We start from the raw sequence: 17,318 nt of genomic DNA, 5'->3' as shown, positions 1-17,318 counted from the left end.
CACACATATATGTGAGTATATATATATATGTGTGTGTATATATATATATATATATATATATATATATATATATATATATAGTGTAGCTGCTGATGAAGCAGCAGAATAACAGCAGAGCTTGAGGTATGTGTGTGTGTGTGTGTGTGTGTGTGTGTGTGTGTGTGCATATATATATATGTACTCACACACATATACATATATACACACACACACATATATATGTACTCACACACACACATATATATATATGTACTCACACACACACATATATATATACACACACACACATATATATGTACTCACACACACACACATATATATATGTACACACACACACATATATATATGTGTGTGTGTGTACATATATATATGTACTCACACACACACATATATATATATGTGTGTGTGTGAGTACATATATATATATATGTGTGTGTGTGTGTGTATATATATATATATGTGTGTGTGTGAGTACATATATATATATATATGTGTGTGTAGTAGTAGTAGTATCTTTACGTAGTAAAGATTTTCACATCTGGATTTCTGTGGAAGCTTCTTACTGCTGCAACACTGCACTTTCCAATGCATCTCAGACTCATGGAAGTAACTGTTTATTAACAGTTATTAAATCATCAAGATCGATTGTATAAAACCTTTATTAAGGAAAATGTTGGTTGTGATGTCATAGAGCTTCAAATGAAGAGGTGTAGGTGCTCAGACAGGCGGGAGTGACCTTAACGAAGCCACGTCCCTGACACAAGGACACACCTGACAGGAAGTGATGTGCAGCGTCAGTCACCAATGCTACGTTTTTGTCTTGAACTGATAACTGCCTGACTTTTTTTTATCTTTTGGCACAACTAACAAACTCAGGAAGCTGCTGGGAGGACATCATTTATGGCTACACACTTCCTGCACACCACCAAAATGGCGCCCTGAAGACAAGAGGAATTTGTCTCATCGTGGCTCGTCATGGATCGTGCGCTGGTGGTCAAACCTGGTATAAATATGTTTTGTCCCTCAATGCTCTTAAACAGGCAACATCAGTACATCTGCTTCTGGTCCCCAACCCGGTTCTGCTCATGGTTCTGGGGAGGTTCTGCAGTCACGACTGTTACGGGCTGAAGCTTTCAGCAGGACCAAGATTTCAAACAGCCATCATCCATCCATCCATCCACCCATCTATCCCTCCATCATCCATCATCCCTCCATCATCCCTCCATGTTCCCCCTCTCCTCCTGTTGAGGGTGGTGGGGGTGGAGCCTATCCCAGCAGCCTTCCCCCTGGACAGGTCACCAGTCCATGGCAGGGCCAACACATAGAGACAGACAACCATTGGCTCTCCCAGCCACGCCTACGGTCAATTTAGAGTCTGGATTAACCTGGTCCCTCTTGATGTCTTTGGACTGTGGAGGAAGCTGGAGTACCAGAGAGAACCCAGCAGGAACAGGGAGAACATGGAGACTCCACCCAGAAAGACCCCGTGCTGCAGCCGGGGCTCCACCCACAACCTTCTTGCTGGGGGCCACAGGGAGGACCACTGCTCCACCGGGCCGCCAGATTTCAAAATGCTTGATGTAACCATGGTGACAGCATGGGAGTCAACCAGTTGTCCCAAAGATTTACACCACCCCCTAACAAGGAGCCTCCTGCATTCATGTGTACAGCTCATAACAGAGCGACACTGGTGGTGAGGGGGCGTGATTGGCGGCGGCCCTAACCTGCAGAAATGATAAACGTCATTAATCAGTTGCATCATCCGTTCCTATTCTTTAAGAAGTACTTTTTATTCACAGGTGAATATCTGGTCCACCAGTACTCCAAATGCAAGGAAAACACAATTTCAGGGGTTGTTGCCAATGTGATTCGCAGTGACATCATCAGCATCATCCGCAGCAGGTAATTAGTCAAGTCTCTGTGCATTTAGACTCTAATTAGTGCTGAGTGATAAAATGACACTGACCACGAGTTGAGTGGACGAGCTGCTGAGTGATGAAATGACCTGCGATTAGACTCGTCCACCGGACAAACCAGAGACTGAGGATTTCCTCATGAAGGAGCCATTGATCAGGGGGGCGGAGTCACTGGGCCTTTGATGTGTGTCTCTGCAGTGAGTGACAGAGAGATGCGAGCTCAGGTGCCACCAATAATCTGACTGGTGTTGTGTCTTGTGGGCGTGTCCTGTAATCTGTCCCAGTTTCTCTTCATAGGTTGTCCTGTTTTCAGGACATGGATGAATATTCGTGGGTCGATTTAATCTGTGATTCACAAACTGACCACTAGAGGACCTCCGCTGTCTCCGCTCTGAGACCTGTACTGTGACGCATTTTGTTCAATTGTGTTTGTCTGTGAAAACGAATCGAAGCACCTAGACAGAATCAGTATGTTGCCGGCTCTGAAACTGTGTTTCTGTCACGCCGCAGGAGGAACTGCCATCCACAAATCAAAGTTTTCCATGTTGAGCGAACACAAGGCCGCCGGTGGGCTGACAGCAATTGAAGCAGCAGGTCAGAGACCCGTGTTGCCTTCAGGTACAATATTTCTGTTCCTTCAGTGATGTGAAACAGCTCATGAAAGAATGATGATGCCGTAATCTGCAGTTTTCCATAAAGGATGAATAAATGATGGCGGGTTGTGCCTCCACACCATGTCGATAGCGTGCGGCGACCATTGAACATGTGTAAAAGCAAATTTAACAAGCCCAGAGCTACATGTACATCATAGGTGCATGCGGGCCTGCGTGTGTGTTTGTGTGTGTGTATGTGTGTGCCTATGTGTGTGTGTGTGTGTGTGTGTGTGTGTGTGTGTGTGTGTGTGTGTGCTCACGATGTCACTTTCAGTGGCTGCTGGGAGGACAATGCTTGCTTGGCCAATGTACAGTCGCTACAGCGAGAGTGTGCAGCTGCAGTGTTAGCTTGTTGTTGATTTCTTGTTGCCATGGTGATTGTTGGGATGCCGTTTCTGCTCATATGAACATAAATCACAAGGATTATTTTGGGGCTTAAATCTGCGGAAATATATCAATCAAATGTCTGTGAAGGTAAAGACGCATGTGAACGTGTAGAAAAACCACCGTTTTCTCAACACCTCTGCCTCCACATGCTCGCTGACACGATGCGCTCAGAAGATTTTCAGTGGCCAATGATTTGCTACGATATGATTCATATCACATGAACTCTGATTGGCTGACTGGTCAACTTTGACTCTTTGGGCTGGTTACACACAAGAGATACTGTAAGTAACATGCAGGTCACAGGAGGAGATGGATGAGGAGATTTTTCGGTGACTGTGGTTTAGAGGACTATGAAGAGATTTTTGGGTAAATTATGAATGTTCTGCACTGTCCAACATCAGTAACATTGTATTTAGGTCAGTTTTGGAAAATGTGAATCACAAACTATCACAACCATCACAAACTTCATTAAACGGTAAACTGAAGAAAATGGTGGTCTTCTTCCTCCATGGATGTACAGTAATGTGCTATCTGGCACACAGAAGACAAGGGACAAAATGGCATCCGTATCAAAATGACAAAGAGCGATATTTCAGCTCACCAAAGTCATTATTCATGGATAACGGAAGCTATGGAAACTGCTACGGTGCCGCTACCTACTAAGGGCTGCTACCTACTTAAGGTTTCCTCCCTACTAAGGGCTGCTACCTACTTAAGGTTTCCTCCCTAATAAGGGCTGGTACCAACTTAAGGTTTCCTCCCTAATAAGGGCTGCTACCTACTAAGGGCTGTTACCTACTTAAGGTTTCTTCCCTAATAAGGGCTGGTACCTACTTTAGGTTTCCTCCCTACTAAGGGCTGGTACCTACTTAAGGTTTCCTCCCTAATAAGGGCCGCTACCTACTAAGGGCTGCTACCTACTTAAGGTTTCCTCCCTACTAAGGGCTGCTACCTACTTAAGGTTTCCTCCCTAATAAGGGCTGCTACCTACTAAGGGCTGCTACCTACTTAAGGTTTCCTCCCTAATAAGGGCTGCTACCTACTTAAGGTTTCCTCCCTAATAAGGGCTGCTACCTACTAAGGGCTGCTACCTACTTAAGGTTTCCTCCCTAATAAGGGCTGGTACCTACTTAAGGTTTCCTCCCTAATAAGGGCTGGTACCTACTTAAGGTTTCCTCCCTAATAAGGGCCGCTACCTAATAAGGGCTGCTACCTACTTAAGGTTTCCTCCCTAATAAGGGCTGCTACCTAATAAGGGCTGTTACCTACTTAAGGTTTCCTCCCTACCTAGGGCTGCTACCTACTAAGGGCTGCTACCTACTTAAGGTTTCTTCCCTAATAAGGGCTGGTACCTACTTAAGATTTCCTCCCTAATAAGGGCTGGTACCTACTTAAGGTTTCCTCCCTAATAAGGGCCGCTACCTACTAAGGGCTGCTACCTACTTAAGGTTTCCTCCCTAATAAGGGCTGCTACCTACTTCAGGTTTCCTCCCTAATAAGGGCTGCTACCTATTTAAGGTTTCCTCCCTAATAAGGGCTGCTACCTACTAAGGGCTGCTACCTACTTAAGGTTTCCTCCCTAATAAGGGCTGCTACCTACTTAAGGTTTCCTCCCTAATAAGGGCTGCAACCTACTTAAGGTTTCCTCCCTACTAAGGGCTGCTACCGACTTAAGGTTTCCTCCCTAATAAGGGCTGGTGCCTACTTAAGGTTTCCTCCCTACCTAGGGCTGCAACCTACTTAAGGTTTCCTCCTTAATAAGGGCTGGTGCCTACGTAAGGTTTCCTCCCTAATAAGGGCTGCTACCTACTTAAGGTTTCCTCCTTAATAAGGGCTGGTACCTACTTAAGGTTTCCTCCCTAATAAGGGCTGGTACCTGCTTAAGGTTTCCTCCCTAATAAGGGCTGGTACCTACTTAAGGTTTCCTCCCTACGAAGGGCTGCTACCGACTTAAGGTTTCCTCCCTAATAAGGGCTGCTACCTACTTAAGGTTTCCTCCCTACCTAGGGCTGCAACCTACTTAAGGTTTCCTCCCTACTAAGGGCTGCTACCGACTTAAGGTTTCCTCCCTAATAAGGGCTGGTGCCTACTTAAGGTTTCCTCCCTACTAAGGGCTGCTACCTACTTAAGGTTTCCTCCCTAATAAGGGCTGCTACCTACTAAGGGCTGCTACCTACTTAAGGTTTCCTCCCTAATAAGGGCTGCTACCTACTTAAGGTTTCCTCCCTAATAAGGGCTGCTACCTACTAAGGGCTGCTACCTACTTAAGGTTTCCTCCCTAATAAGGGCTGGTACCTACTTAAGGTTTCCTCCCTAATAAGGGCTGGTACCTACTTAAGGTTTCCTCCCTAATAAGGGCCGCTACCTAATAAGGGCTGCTACCTACTTAAGGTTTCCTCCCTAATAAGGGCTGCTACCTAATAAGGGCTGTTACCTACTTAAGGTTTCCTCCCTACCTAGGGCTGCTACCTACTAAGGGCTGCTACCTACTTAAGGTTTCTTCCCTAATAAGGGCTGGTACCTACTTAAGATTTCCTCCCTAATAAGGGCTGCTACCTACTTAAGGTTTCCTCCCTAATAAGGGCCGCTACCTACTAAGGGCTGCTACCTACTTAAGGTTTCCTCCCTAATAAGGGCTGCTACCTACTTCAGGTTTCCTCCCTAATAAGGGCTGCTACCTATTTAAGGTTTCCTCCCTAATAAGGGCTGCTACCTACTAAGGGCTGCTACCTACTTAAGGTTTCCTCCCTAATAAGGGCTGCTACCTACTTAAGGTTTCCTCCCTAATAAGGGCTGCAACCTACTTAAGGTTTCCTCCCTACTAAGGGCTGCTACCGACTTAAGGTTTCCTCCCTAATAAGGGCTGGTGCCTACTTAAGGTTTCCTCCCTACCTAGGGCTGCAACCTACTTAAGGTTTCCTCCCTAATAAGGGCTGCTACCTACTTAAGGTTTCCTCCCTAATAAGGGCTGCTACCTACTTAAGGTTTCCTCCTTAATAAGGGCTGGTGCCTACTTAAGGTTTCCTCCCTAATAAGGGCTGCTACCTACTTAAGGTTTCCTCCTTAATAAGGGCTGGTACCTACTTAAGGTTTCCTCCCTAATAAGGGCTGGTACCTGCTTAAGGTTTCCTCCCTAATAAGGGCTGGTACCTACTTAAGGTTTCCTCCCTACGAAGGGCTGCTACCGACTTAAGGTTTCCTCCCTAATAAGGGCTGCTACCTACTTAAGGTTTCCTCCCTACCTAGGGCTGCAACCTACTTAAGGTTTCCTCCCTACTAAGGGCTGCTACCGACTTAAGGTTTCCTCCCTAATAAGGGCTGGTGCCTACTTAAGGTTTCCTCCCTAATAAGGGCTGGTGCCTACTTAAGGTTTCCTCCCTAATAAGGGCTGCTACCTACTTAAGGTTTCCTCCCTAATAAGGGCTGGTGCCTACTTAAGGTTTCCTCCCTAATAAGGGCTGCTACCTACTTAAGGTTTCCTCCTTAATAAGGGCTGGTACCTACTTAAGGTTTCCTCCCTAATAAGGGCTGGTACCTAATAAGGGCTGCTACCTACTTAAGGTTTCCTCCCTACTAAGGGCTGCTACCTACTTAAGGTTTCCTCCCTAATAAGGGCTGCAACCTACTTAAGGTTTCCTCCCTAATAAGGGCTGGTACCTAATAAGGGCTGCTACCTACTTAAGGTTTCCTCCCTACTAAGGGCTGCTACCTACTTAAGGTTTCCTCCCTAATAAGGGCTGCAACCTACTTAAGGTTTCCTCCCTAATAAGGGCTGCTACCTACTAAGGGCTGCTACCTACTTAAGGGCCGCTATCTACTTGTCACACCGCGGTGAGGCCGTGGGTGTTTCTCTTGTCACTTCCTGCTTCATTGTGAAAGATTGACTCTCCTCTCGTTTCAGGTCACTTGCCCTTCCTCCTGTGCCAGTTTGATCGTCTGCCCCGCCCTGATTGTTTCCACCTGTGTCCCCTTACCTTGTGTTTAAATGGTCTTTGTCTCCCTTTGTCCTGTGCCAGTGTGTTTCGTCCTTGTGCGTTCACTCCAGCCTGTTGATCCACAGTTCTTGCCACAGCCTCTACCTTGTTAATGCAGCCGTGCCTGTTGTTTTGTGTTCTTCTGCCTCTGAGTAATTTTTTTGTTGTAAGTGTTATACACTAGTCTAGATTTTGTCGATAAGTTTGCAGCCTTTGCTTTCCTCCGTTTGGAGTGATTTTTTTTTGTTGGATAACTTTCATAGTTTTAGGTCTCCAGTTTTCAGGAGTGTTCCTGTTATTAGTGAGTTTCCTTTATTCTGTTTTTTTCCTCCGCAGCTGGAGAGATTTTCATTTATTGGTAATATTTAATAGGCTTTGTGTTTTCCTCCTTGATTGGAATGATTTTCATTTGGTATAGGTTTTATAGCTCTGAGTAGATTAGTTAAGTTTTCATAGCCCATTGATTTCTCTGCTTGGAGTACAAGACAATAAATATCCCTTGCCGTGAACCCTGCTTCTGTGTCCTGTGTCCAAGCCTTGTCCTGTCACTACTAAAGGCTGGAAACTACTTAAGGGCAGCTACCTACTAAGGGCTGCTACTGGCTAAGAGCCAGTACCTAGTACAGGGCTGCATGGCACTTGTATTTGACAAATTTCAAGTACCAGGATGGAGTACATTAACCCTCTCAGGCCTCGCCCATCTCCATTGTGTCCTCTTCGACATGCTTGTAAATTTTGAGATGGATGAAGAGTAGAAACAATAGAAACATATGCCTCTGTGGTCGCCGCCTCATCTCCATGACGATTCTCACACTGCTGATGGAGTCAAAGTGAGCTTGTCAATCCATTAGCAGCCAATTAGCTTTTAAATCACTGTCTAATTGCTCCTTATGCCAGTTGTCATAGCAACCAAACTGCTCTTTGATACATTTTTATCATTTTCATTTGTCTTTGGGGACACAAGTGCGATTGTGTGTGTGAGTGAGTGAGACAGTGGGTGAGTGAGTAAATGAGTGAGTGAGTCAGTGAGTGAGTCAGTGAGTATTAAATAAGTGAGTGAGACAGTGAGTGAGTAAATGAGTGAGTGAGTGAGACAGTAAGTGAGTGAGTAAATGAGTGAGTGAGTGAGTGAGTGAGTGAGACAGTAAATGAGTGAGTGAGACAGTGAGTGAATGAGTGAGTTAGTAAATGAGTGAGTGAGTGAGTAAATGAGTGAATGAATGAGTTAGTAAATGAGTGAGTGAGTGAGTAAATGAGTGAGTGAGTTAGTAAATGCGTGAGTGAGACAGTGAGTGAGTCAGTGAGTGAGTGAGACAGTGAGTAAATGAGTGAGTTAGTCAATGAGTGAGTGAGACAGTGAGTGAGTCAGTGAGTTAGTAAATGAGTGAGTGAGTCAGTGAGTGAGTGAGTGATTGAGTAAATGAGTGAATGAGTGAGTGAGACAGTGAGTGAGTGAGTAAATCAGTGAGTGAGTGAGTGAGTAAATGAGTGAGTAAATGAGTGAGTGAGTTAGTAAATGAGTGTGTGAGACAGTCAGTGAGTGAGTGAGTGAGTGAGTGAGACAGTGAATGAGTGAGTAAATGAGTGAATGAGTGAGTTAGTAAATAATTGAGTGAGTGAGTTAGTAAATGAGTGAGTGAGTGAATGAGTGAGTAAATGAGTGAGTGAGTTAGTAAATGCGTGAGTGAGACAGTGAGTGAGTGAGTGAGTGAGTGAGTGAGACAGTGAGTAAATGAGTGAGTGAGTTAGTAAATGAGTGAGTGAGTGAGTGAGTGAGACAGTGAGTGAGTTAGTAAATGAGTGAGTGAGTGAGTGATTGAGTAAATGAGTGAATGAGTGAGTGAGACAGTGAGTGAGTAAATCAGTGAGTGAGTGAGTTTGTAAATGTGTGAGTGAGTCAGTAAATGAGTGAGTGAGACAGTGAGTGACTAAATTAGTGAGTGAGTGAGTAAGACAGTGAATGAGTGAGTGAGCCACTGATGCTTCACGACAGCCTTCCTGGGCCAGGTGTAATCAGATGCAGCATGGGGAGGGGGGGATCATCTCTTGTCTAACATGTGCTTGTCCTATGACAGATGGGGTTTGGTGATGGTGGTGCTGGTGGAGGCCCTAGCATGGACCGGCATGATGGCAGTATAACTGGTTAGCTGAACTGAAGACAACTGAACTGCTTCCAATGTTTCAAGGAAACACGCAGAAGAAGGAAATGATTCAAGTTTAAGTGAACAGGCCATTTGGTCCTGGCTGGTTCCCCGAACAAGAACCGTTCTTATAGTTCCAATTTGGTTTTAATGCATTTTTTGGCGTACAGCTGATGATGACCTTAAGAGCTGTTAGCCATTGGTCTCTGACATCTTCATCAGGGAACATATGGGAATACACAGAAGTTGAAATCCAGCAAGTCAGCTGGTCATGTGACTCAAACTTTCTCTGCCTCTTTTGTGATGTCTTTATTGATTTCAGCTCTGCATCCATGAAGAGGAAACATGAAACCAGTGATGAGGAAGTCATTAAAGCAGCCTTTCAGCCTCCTCAGCACATCAAAGTCAGATTTGTTACCAAACAGAATGAGTCTAAATGGGGTGTTAGTACGACTCATCGTGGCGGCGGCTGCCAACGTGGCAGTGCCTGTAAATTGGACTCATGGCAGGAATCTTCGGTAGGATCATTAAACATCAAATTAGATTGTAGAAGGAAAAAATGCTGGGAGGAACTCACCACTGAAGTTTAACAGACAGAATTCAAGGGAGGATTAAAGTCATGCAAATCTCACCGCAGCGCTCTAATGAAGCAGAAGCTGTCAGAGAATGGAGTGTCGACTACACACCACTGAAGTAGAATCAGAAGCTCACAAAGGAGGAAAAATTCAGGTAACCACCATACAGGAAGTGAGGGGCTCCGGGGCCTAATTACCACCCTTGGTAATGGCGTTGTCAACTGGTATCCTGTTTGTATACACGGTTAGGGTTTAGATAACATTCATGAAGAACGTTCCCATTTATTAACGTGATGAAGACGTTCAAACGGGTTCAGGCCAGAATGATCAAGCCACCAGTGTCCCCCTTACAGGACCAACGAGCAGCACACACCACCTCGCCATCTTGTACCCGTGGATACGCTGTTGTATCTGGGTCATGACATCATCTCTTCACGCTTTGTCCTGTCTGTCACCATGACAACAAGCTAAGCCTAGTCTGTAGTTCAGCAGATTCTCAGGAAAGTTGCTCAGCAGTTCAAGGAGGTGTAATCCCAGAATAACAGAATTACAGAAACACCAGTAAAAATGGAGCTTAGTCACACGTTGTGGTTCGTTAGAAACCATACGCGTGGTTGAGGTTTGGTTCAGTCGGAAATTCTTTCTGGGTTAGTTCCCTGGCCAAAAGAGGTTTCCCAGTGTGGTACTCCACAGTTCCCAGCGGGTGCTCATGGTCACACCCTGTCACTTGGAGCCAGGGGAACGTTTCTGGATGAGAGAGAATGAACATTGAGCGTGCCCAGCTCTCTCAGGGCATGTGACTGGGGCCATCCTACCTTTGGCCTCTTGGCCAAAATATTTATAGCACGACTGTATGATCTCTCCAGGGGTGACCAGTGAAGGACACGTCTGCAACCACGAGTTTGTGCAGCAACCGGTGTTTTTAAGACAATGCACACAGCGGCATGTTCCTGGGTGTGTCTAATGCCAGGTGAGCAGTGCTGCATGCCTGACTGAGCTCCTCAGGGTCCACTGCATAGGCGAGAGTACAGCTCCGCACGCTTGGCGAGCTGCTGAACGAGCGCCTGCCATGTGTGCAGCAGCCATTCCACCTCCTTCCATGAAGTACTTCAAAGGACACGTCTCACCTAGAACACGTCATAGCAAAACATCTAATGGATCTTCAGCAAAGTTGTCATCTCTCAAGTGACCATTTCTCAGGCCACGCCTCCTGCGTCTGTCTCTGTTAGCACATTTTAGTTCTGGAGCAGTTTGACAGACGCCCCCAGCGGTAAAACCTCGGAGGCTTCATGTCGCCATCTGACAGCCAGGCGGCAACTATATGCAGATTTAGCCCCAAACACGACGAATGAGCCGACTGTCTCCTCTCAGACTTCCACACGAACTCGTCTCCCTTCACCATGGTGACCGGCACTTCCTGAAATAAACCTGGATCTATTTTAACTGAAGCGAGCGCTTTAATCAGGGTGCACAAGACAACTTATGTTTTGTCTCATTTCTTCTCTTCCCGAGTGGTTAGATCTTAAATCAAACGTCACTTCAGAGGCACTGTCGGCTAAAATAAGAGACTATGAAGACTTGGTCCTCCCTGGGAGTGAAGGGTGTGGCGGTGACAGCAGAACACAAACCAGCGGCGCAGGAGAGCATGAAGGACTTGAGAGGAATGAGGAGGTTTATTCACAAAAAAGCCCTCAAACAGACACTGGTACATGAGGTGGCGGAAGGATCTGGCAACAACTGACAGGGCGACCAAACTCAGACACCCAGCTAGTGACGAAAGGGGGACCAGGAGGGGACCAGGAGGGCAGGAAGGAGCTGGTAGGTAGAGAGACTCCAGGACCAGGACAGAGAAGAACTGGGACTGATTCAACTACAAGAGCCAGACGAAGCACTAAAAACAGGCACTACCAAAACAGAACAGGAACTGAACTCTAGTGAACGAAAACAGGTCCAGAAGTCTGTAGATGGAAACAAGACACAGTCCAGGTGAGACCATGTAAGCCTTCCTGGAAGCTGGTTCCAGAGCATGGAAGTGACATTATGATGTTTACAGATTCGAGATGAGACAATATTAGGCTGAAGACACACCCGCTATGTTCTATGTCCGTTTCCCTCCATTTCTCTTCTCAGAGGGTTTGGAACTTCAGAGTCACAGAGATGTTTGACTGACGTCTGCAAAGGCACCAGATCAGTTTATCAGTGACAAGTGGAGCACTTTAGTCACACAATGGTTCTGAGACAGAGCACCTGAGACAGAGCACCTGAGACAGAACACCTGAGACAGAACACATGAGACAGAGCACCTGAGATAGAACCCATGAGACAGAGCCCCTGAGACAGAGCACCTGAGACAGAACCCATGAGACAGAGCACATGAGACAGAACGCATGAGAAAGAGAACCTGAGACAGAGCACCTGAGACAGAACCCATGAGACAGAGCACCTGAGACAGAGCACCTGAGACAGAACCCATGAGACAGAGCACCTGAGACAGAACGCATGAGACAGAACCCATGAGACAGAGCACCTGAGACAGAACACCTGAGATAGAACCCATGAGACAGAGCACCTGAGACAGAACACATGAGACAGAGCACCTGAGACAGAGCACATGAGACAGAACCCATGAGACAGACCACCTGAGACAGAGCACCTGAGACAGAACCCATGAGACAGAGCACCTGAGACAGAACACATGAGACAGACCACCTGAGACAGAGCACCTGAGACAGAACCCATGAGACAGAGCACCTGAGACAGAACACATGAGACAGAGCACCTGAGATAGAACCCATGAGACAGAGCCCCTGAGACAGAGCACATGAGACAGAACCCATGAGACAGACCACCTGAGACAGAGCACCTGAGACAGAACCCATGAGACAGACCACCTGAGACAGACCACCTGAGACAGAACCCCTGAGACAGAGAACCTGAGAAAGAGCACCTGAGACAGAACCCATGAGACAGAGCACCTGAGACAGAGCACCTGAGACAGAACCCATGAGACAGAGCACCTGAGACAGAGCACTAGAGACAGAGCACCTGAGACAGAACCCCTGAGACAGAGCACCTGAGACAGAACACATGAGACAGTGCACCTGCGATAGAACCCATGAGACAGAGCCCCTGAGACAGAGCACCTGAGACAGAACCCATGAGACAGACCACCTGAGACAGACCACCTGAGACAGAACCCCTGAGACAGAGAACCTGAGACAGAGAACCTGAGACAGAACCCCTGAGACAGAGCACCTGAGAAAGAGCACCTGAGACAGAACCCCTGAGACATTAGAACAAGCAGGAACATGGTTCAGATCCAGGCTCAATGAGGACGGACGTCTGTGAGAGTGAGAGGGTTCATGTCCTCTCTGATAGAAGCAGTCGAGTCTGAATGTGAGATGAATGCAGGACCCGGACCGTCACTCCCTACATCCTCCTGCAACGATGATTCGTTTGGGAACTAAACGGCACATAAACTCTGAGGATCAGATCAGAACTCAGGGTCTGGACCAGGAGGGGGAACACGGTAACTGATGGAGGAATAAGACAAGACACTCAAATCAATTCAGTTTGGTTTGTGGAATTTATGTATAGCAATGAATCAAAAACACGTCAACAACACGTGTGATCATAATAGTCCACATGATAATATCATGTTTACTGTTTCTGACCTGATTCAGGTGAAGGTCAATAGAAATCTTACTCTCCACATCATCTTCATCTGATTACTATCAGGACGGGGACGTGTAGGGGGTGCAGACTGTGATTCAGAGACAGATGGATGAAGACAGAGGACAGAGACGGATGGATGGAGTCAGACAATAGAACACAAACAGCAGGAACAAAGAACAAGTGGAGGAAGAAGCAGGACGACGGCGGCAGCTTGAAACAGGTGAACATGGAACAGATAATAACTAACAGTTAGAGGCTGACCTGAGAACACACACACACGCACACACACACACACACACACACACACACACACACACACACACACACACACACACAAAAACACAAACACATGCACACACACATACAAATAGGTGCATACACACAGACACAAACACACACACTTGATTTGCTGCTGCTCAGTCTGAACCTGGTTGTTGGGCCTTGTACACTGTAATGTGGCCTTCTTGTGTATTTCTGTCCATTGTCTACCAGCCATCAACCTCACACCCACAACATGAACCAGGAAAATGGATCTGGAGAAACTTTCTGACGTCAAAAACCAGTAAATTGATCATTTTATTCACTGTGAATGCGCAAATCAATAACAGTCATTGTGAGCCTAAATGCTTCCTGCAGCTCTGTCAAGGTGTCCTGACCTCTGACCTCATGGTTATTGTTCTCTGCTGTCTTCAGGGGTGACATCATTTTGGTGCGGGGTGACAACTTAATTATTGAAACATTCAAAGGTGTATTTTTAGACATTTTCACTTGAAGTTCTGTCAAAAAACGCCAGGTGACAGGAGTCTATAGAGGACATGTGTTTGTAGGGGACAGGAGGCTACAGGGGACAGGGGTCTATAGGGGACATGTGTTTGTAGGGGACAGGAGGCTACAGGGGACAGGGGTCTATAGGGGACATGTGTTTGTAGGGGACAGCAGGCTACAGGGGAGAGGGGTCTATAGGGGACATGTGTTTGTAGGGGACAGGAGGCTACAGGGGACAGGGGTCTATAGGGGACATGTGTTTTTAGGGGACAGGAGGCTACAGGGGAGAGGGGTCTATAGGGGACATGTGTTTGTAGGGGACAGGAGGCTACAGGGGCAGGGGTCTATAGGGGACATGTGTTTGTAGGGGACAGGAGGCTACAGGGGACAGGGGTCTATAGGGGACATGTTTGTAGGGGACAGGAGGCTACAGGAGACACTGGGGTATAAGGGACAGGAGTCTATAGAGGACATGTGTCCATAGGGGACAGGAGGCTATCGGGGAGGGGTGTTTATTGGGGACAGGTGTCTATAAAATGACAACCGCTAAGAATATGTGGCTAACAACGCTAGCATGAGTGAGCCAGCAGGCTCGGAGAGACATCGGACGGTTATAATCCCTCCATCCACATTTAGCATCATCAAAGTGGTTCATTAGACTTCTACTGTCCTAGTCTATAATCACACTCTGTTATTATTATTATTATTATTATTATTATTATTATTATTATTATTATTATTATTATTATTATTATTATTATGATTATGATACATGAGGTGTCTCCTCTATACAGACCGAACCAGACAGGAGAAAATGAAGAGGGGGCTGCTGGCAGTCTTCTGCCCAGCCTGAGGGCCTCACAGCCTGGAGACACTTCTGCAGCACCTTGGGCAGGTCCCCACCTCATGTCTCAGCGTGAGTGTTCATCAGCAACCTTTACACTGTCGCGTAGAGAGACACAACTAGAGAGACACAACCAGAGAGACACAACCAGAGAGACACAACTAGAGAGACACAACTAGAGAGACACCACCAGAGAGACACCACTAGAGAGACACCACCAGAGAGACACAACTAGAGAGACACAACTAGAGAGACACAACTAGAGAGACACCACCAGAGAGACACAACTAGAGAGAAACCACCAGAGAGACACAACTAGAGAGACACAACCAGAGAGACACAACCAGAGAGACACAACTAGAGAGACACCACTAGAGAGACACCACCAGAGAGACACAACTAGAGAGATACCACCAGAGAGACACCACTAAAGAGACACCACTAGAGAGACACCACCAGAGAGACACAACTAGAGAGACACCACCAGAGAGACACAACTAGAGAGACACAACTAGAGAGACACAACTAGAGAGACACCACCAGAGAGACACAACTAGAGAGAAACCACCAGAGAGACACAACTAGAGAGACACAACCAGAGAGACACAACCAGAGAGACACAACTAGAGAGACACCACTAGAGAGACACCACCAGAGAGACACAACTAGAGAGACACCACCAGAGAGACACCACTAAAGAGACACCACTAGAGAGACACCACCAGAGAGACACAACTAGAGAGACACCACCAGAGAGACACAACTAGAGAGACACAACTAGAGAGACACAACTAGAGAGACACCACCAGAGAGACACAACTAGAGAGAAACCACCAGAGAGACACAACTAGAGAGACACCACCAGAGCTGAACTGACAGCATGATCCAAGGGTTCCTCATCTTCCTCCCCTGAGTTTATCCAGGTCCAGATCTCGTTCAAGAGCTATTTCTTATTCCAGTACTTGCTCCAATGCAGCAGTATTGCAGTATTGTATTCTCAGGGGGAGGTGCTGGGGTATGTTGCTAGATCATCCCTCACTTAGCTTCCATCATAATCCAGTATTGCCAGCTGGGTGTAAACGCACGTCTGTCCTGGTGGCGGCGGCCTGCTCTCACATGTCGCTGACGGTGAAACAGCAGCCTCATTAGGTAGCGCACAAGAACACTGACTGTTGTGTTATTGTTGTGTTATTGTTGTGTTATTGTTGTGTTATTAAAAGCAGCTACCAGCTGTGGAACAACAGTGGAAATGAAAGAGGTGGAACAAAGCTTGCCGGATATTTAGAGCAGGTAGGAAACCTCACTTCTGGGAGAGCTCCTGAGCAGTTTTCCTCTGGAAGGAACTTTATTTCTGGATGGAATTACAGGAGCAGGACACTCATGAGCTAAAGCTTAAACACGTCTGACGCGGACGCCACCCACCTCTGTCTGCAGTATGTAACACGCCACTGGTTCTCATCTGATGACATCACTGATGAAGACAGAAGGCGTTGGTGCTGAAGACTGAGAGCAAAGTGGGCCTGTAGCCTGAAGACACATTTGTGCTGCACTGTCACGGCTTGTCATGTGACATGCTTCATCCTTAACCTCAACAGGAAGTGATGCGCTACAGCGTGTCAACAGGAAATGACTCAGGTGAGCCAGCCTCTGATGCCAGCTGTTGAGCCCTGTCCTCAATTATTTAGAGACGAGAGGCGAGCTGACGAGCAGCATCATGTATGAATGTACAGTTTCTCACGTTTTCTAACGTGATACTTCACGTGATACGTGCTGGCTTCAAAATCCTGGTATTAATCTGTCACCATAGAAACAGCACCTTTGCCTGGACTCATTATTGAGGTGTGGGGCAGTGGGACAGAAACAAGAACATTGTGATGTAATGTGGGCGTGTCTTCGTTCATCAATAGCATGAATGCCAGTGTAAGCTGGAGTGCTGGAAGAACCTCCTGAGTTGTTCTGGATCTGAGGCGGCGGCGGCGGCAGCTCTTGATGTCACTTCCATGTTCCAGCATTGTTTCATCTGTTGAAACTTTTACAGGAAGTTGGGTTGAGCTGCGTTTCTGACAGAATCTCACACTTGAGTCGCCCACCTTCCCAGAATTATCCACGCCTGTCCCTCTTCAGATGAGAGGAGGTGACGATGAAATTCACTTGCCAGAGGACATGGCAACCGTCCCTTCATCTCTACTCTCCTCCTCTCCCTTCTTTTCCTCCCTCCTTTCCTCCTCACCTGTCATCTCCTCCTGTCCTCAACCTCTTCTCTTCTCTCCTCCCTCCCCTTCCTCCTCTCTTCTCTTCTCCTCACCTCTCAACGCCCTCTGGAGAGTGGAGGTGCAGCAGCCTGAAGATCCTGTTTGACCTGAATGATAAAGGTCAAAGTGGCCCCGC

General features: G+C 46.8%; 1 long non-coding RNA gene across 2 annotated transcripts in view; it reads left to right on the top strand.

The window, feature by feature from the left end:
• The first annotated feature begins 664 nt into the window (after positions 1–664).
• The window catches only part of LOC147248068 (uncharacterized), a 36,180-nt gene continuing 19,526 nt past the window's right edge, over positions 665–17,318 (top strand). Inside the window, exons 1-6 of one of the 2 annotated variants that reach the window (XR_015119432.1) lie at positions 665–1,003; positions 1,800–1,902; positions 2,427–2,534; positions 13,385–13,541; positions 13,814–13,883; positions 14,881–15,002. This is a non-coding gene — a long non-coding RNA (uncharacterized LOC147248068). Of the gene's footprint in view, positions 1,004–1,799; positions 1,903–2,426; positions 2,535–13,384; positions 13,542–13,813; positions 13,884–14,880; positions 15,003–16,295; positions 16,566–17,318 lie in introns of those variants that run through there. The other variant, XR_015119433.1, reaches the window with a different exon arrangement.

This window comes from Aulostomus chinensis, chromosome 15 (genome assembly GCF_037954235.1).
Source record: "Aulostomus chinensis isolate RoL2024-O1b breed Wild chromosome 15, RoL_Achi_v1.0, whole genome shotgun sequence".
Taxonomy (NCBI): Eukaryota; Metazoa; Chordata; class Actinopteri; order Syngnathiformes; family Aulostomidae; genus Aulostomus; species Aulostomus chinensis.
Note: the sequence above shows the minus strand (reverse complement) of the source record. Positions and strands in the feature narration are given on the sequence as shown.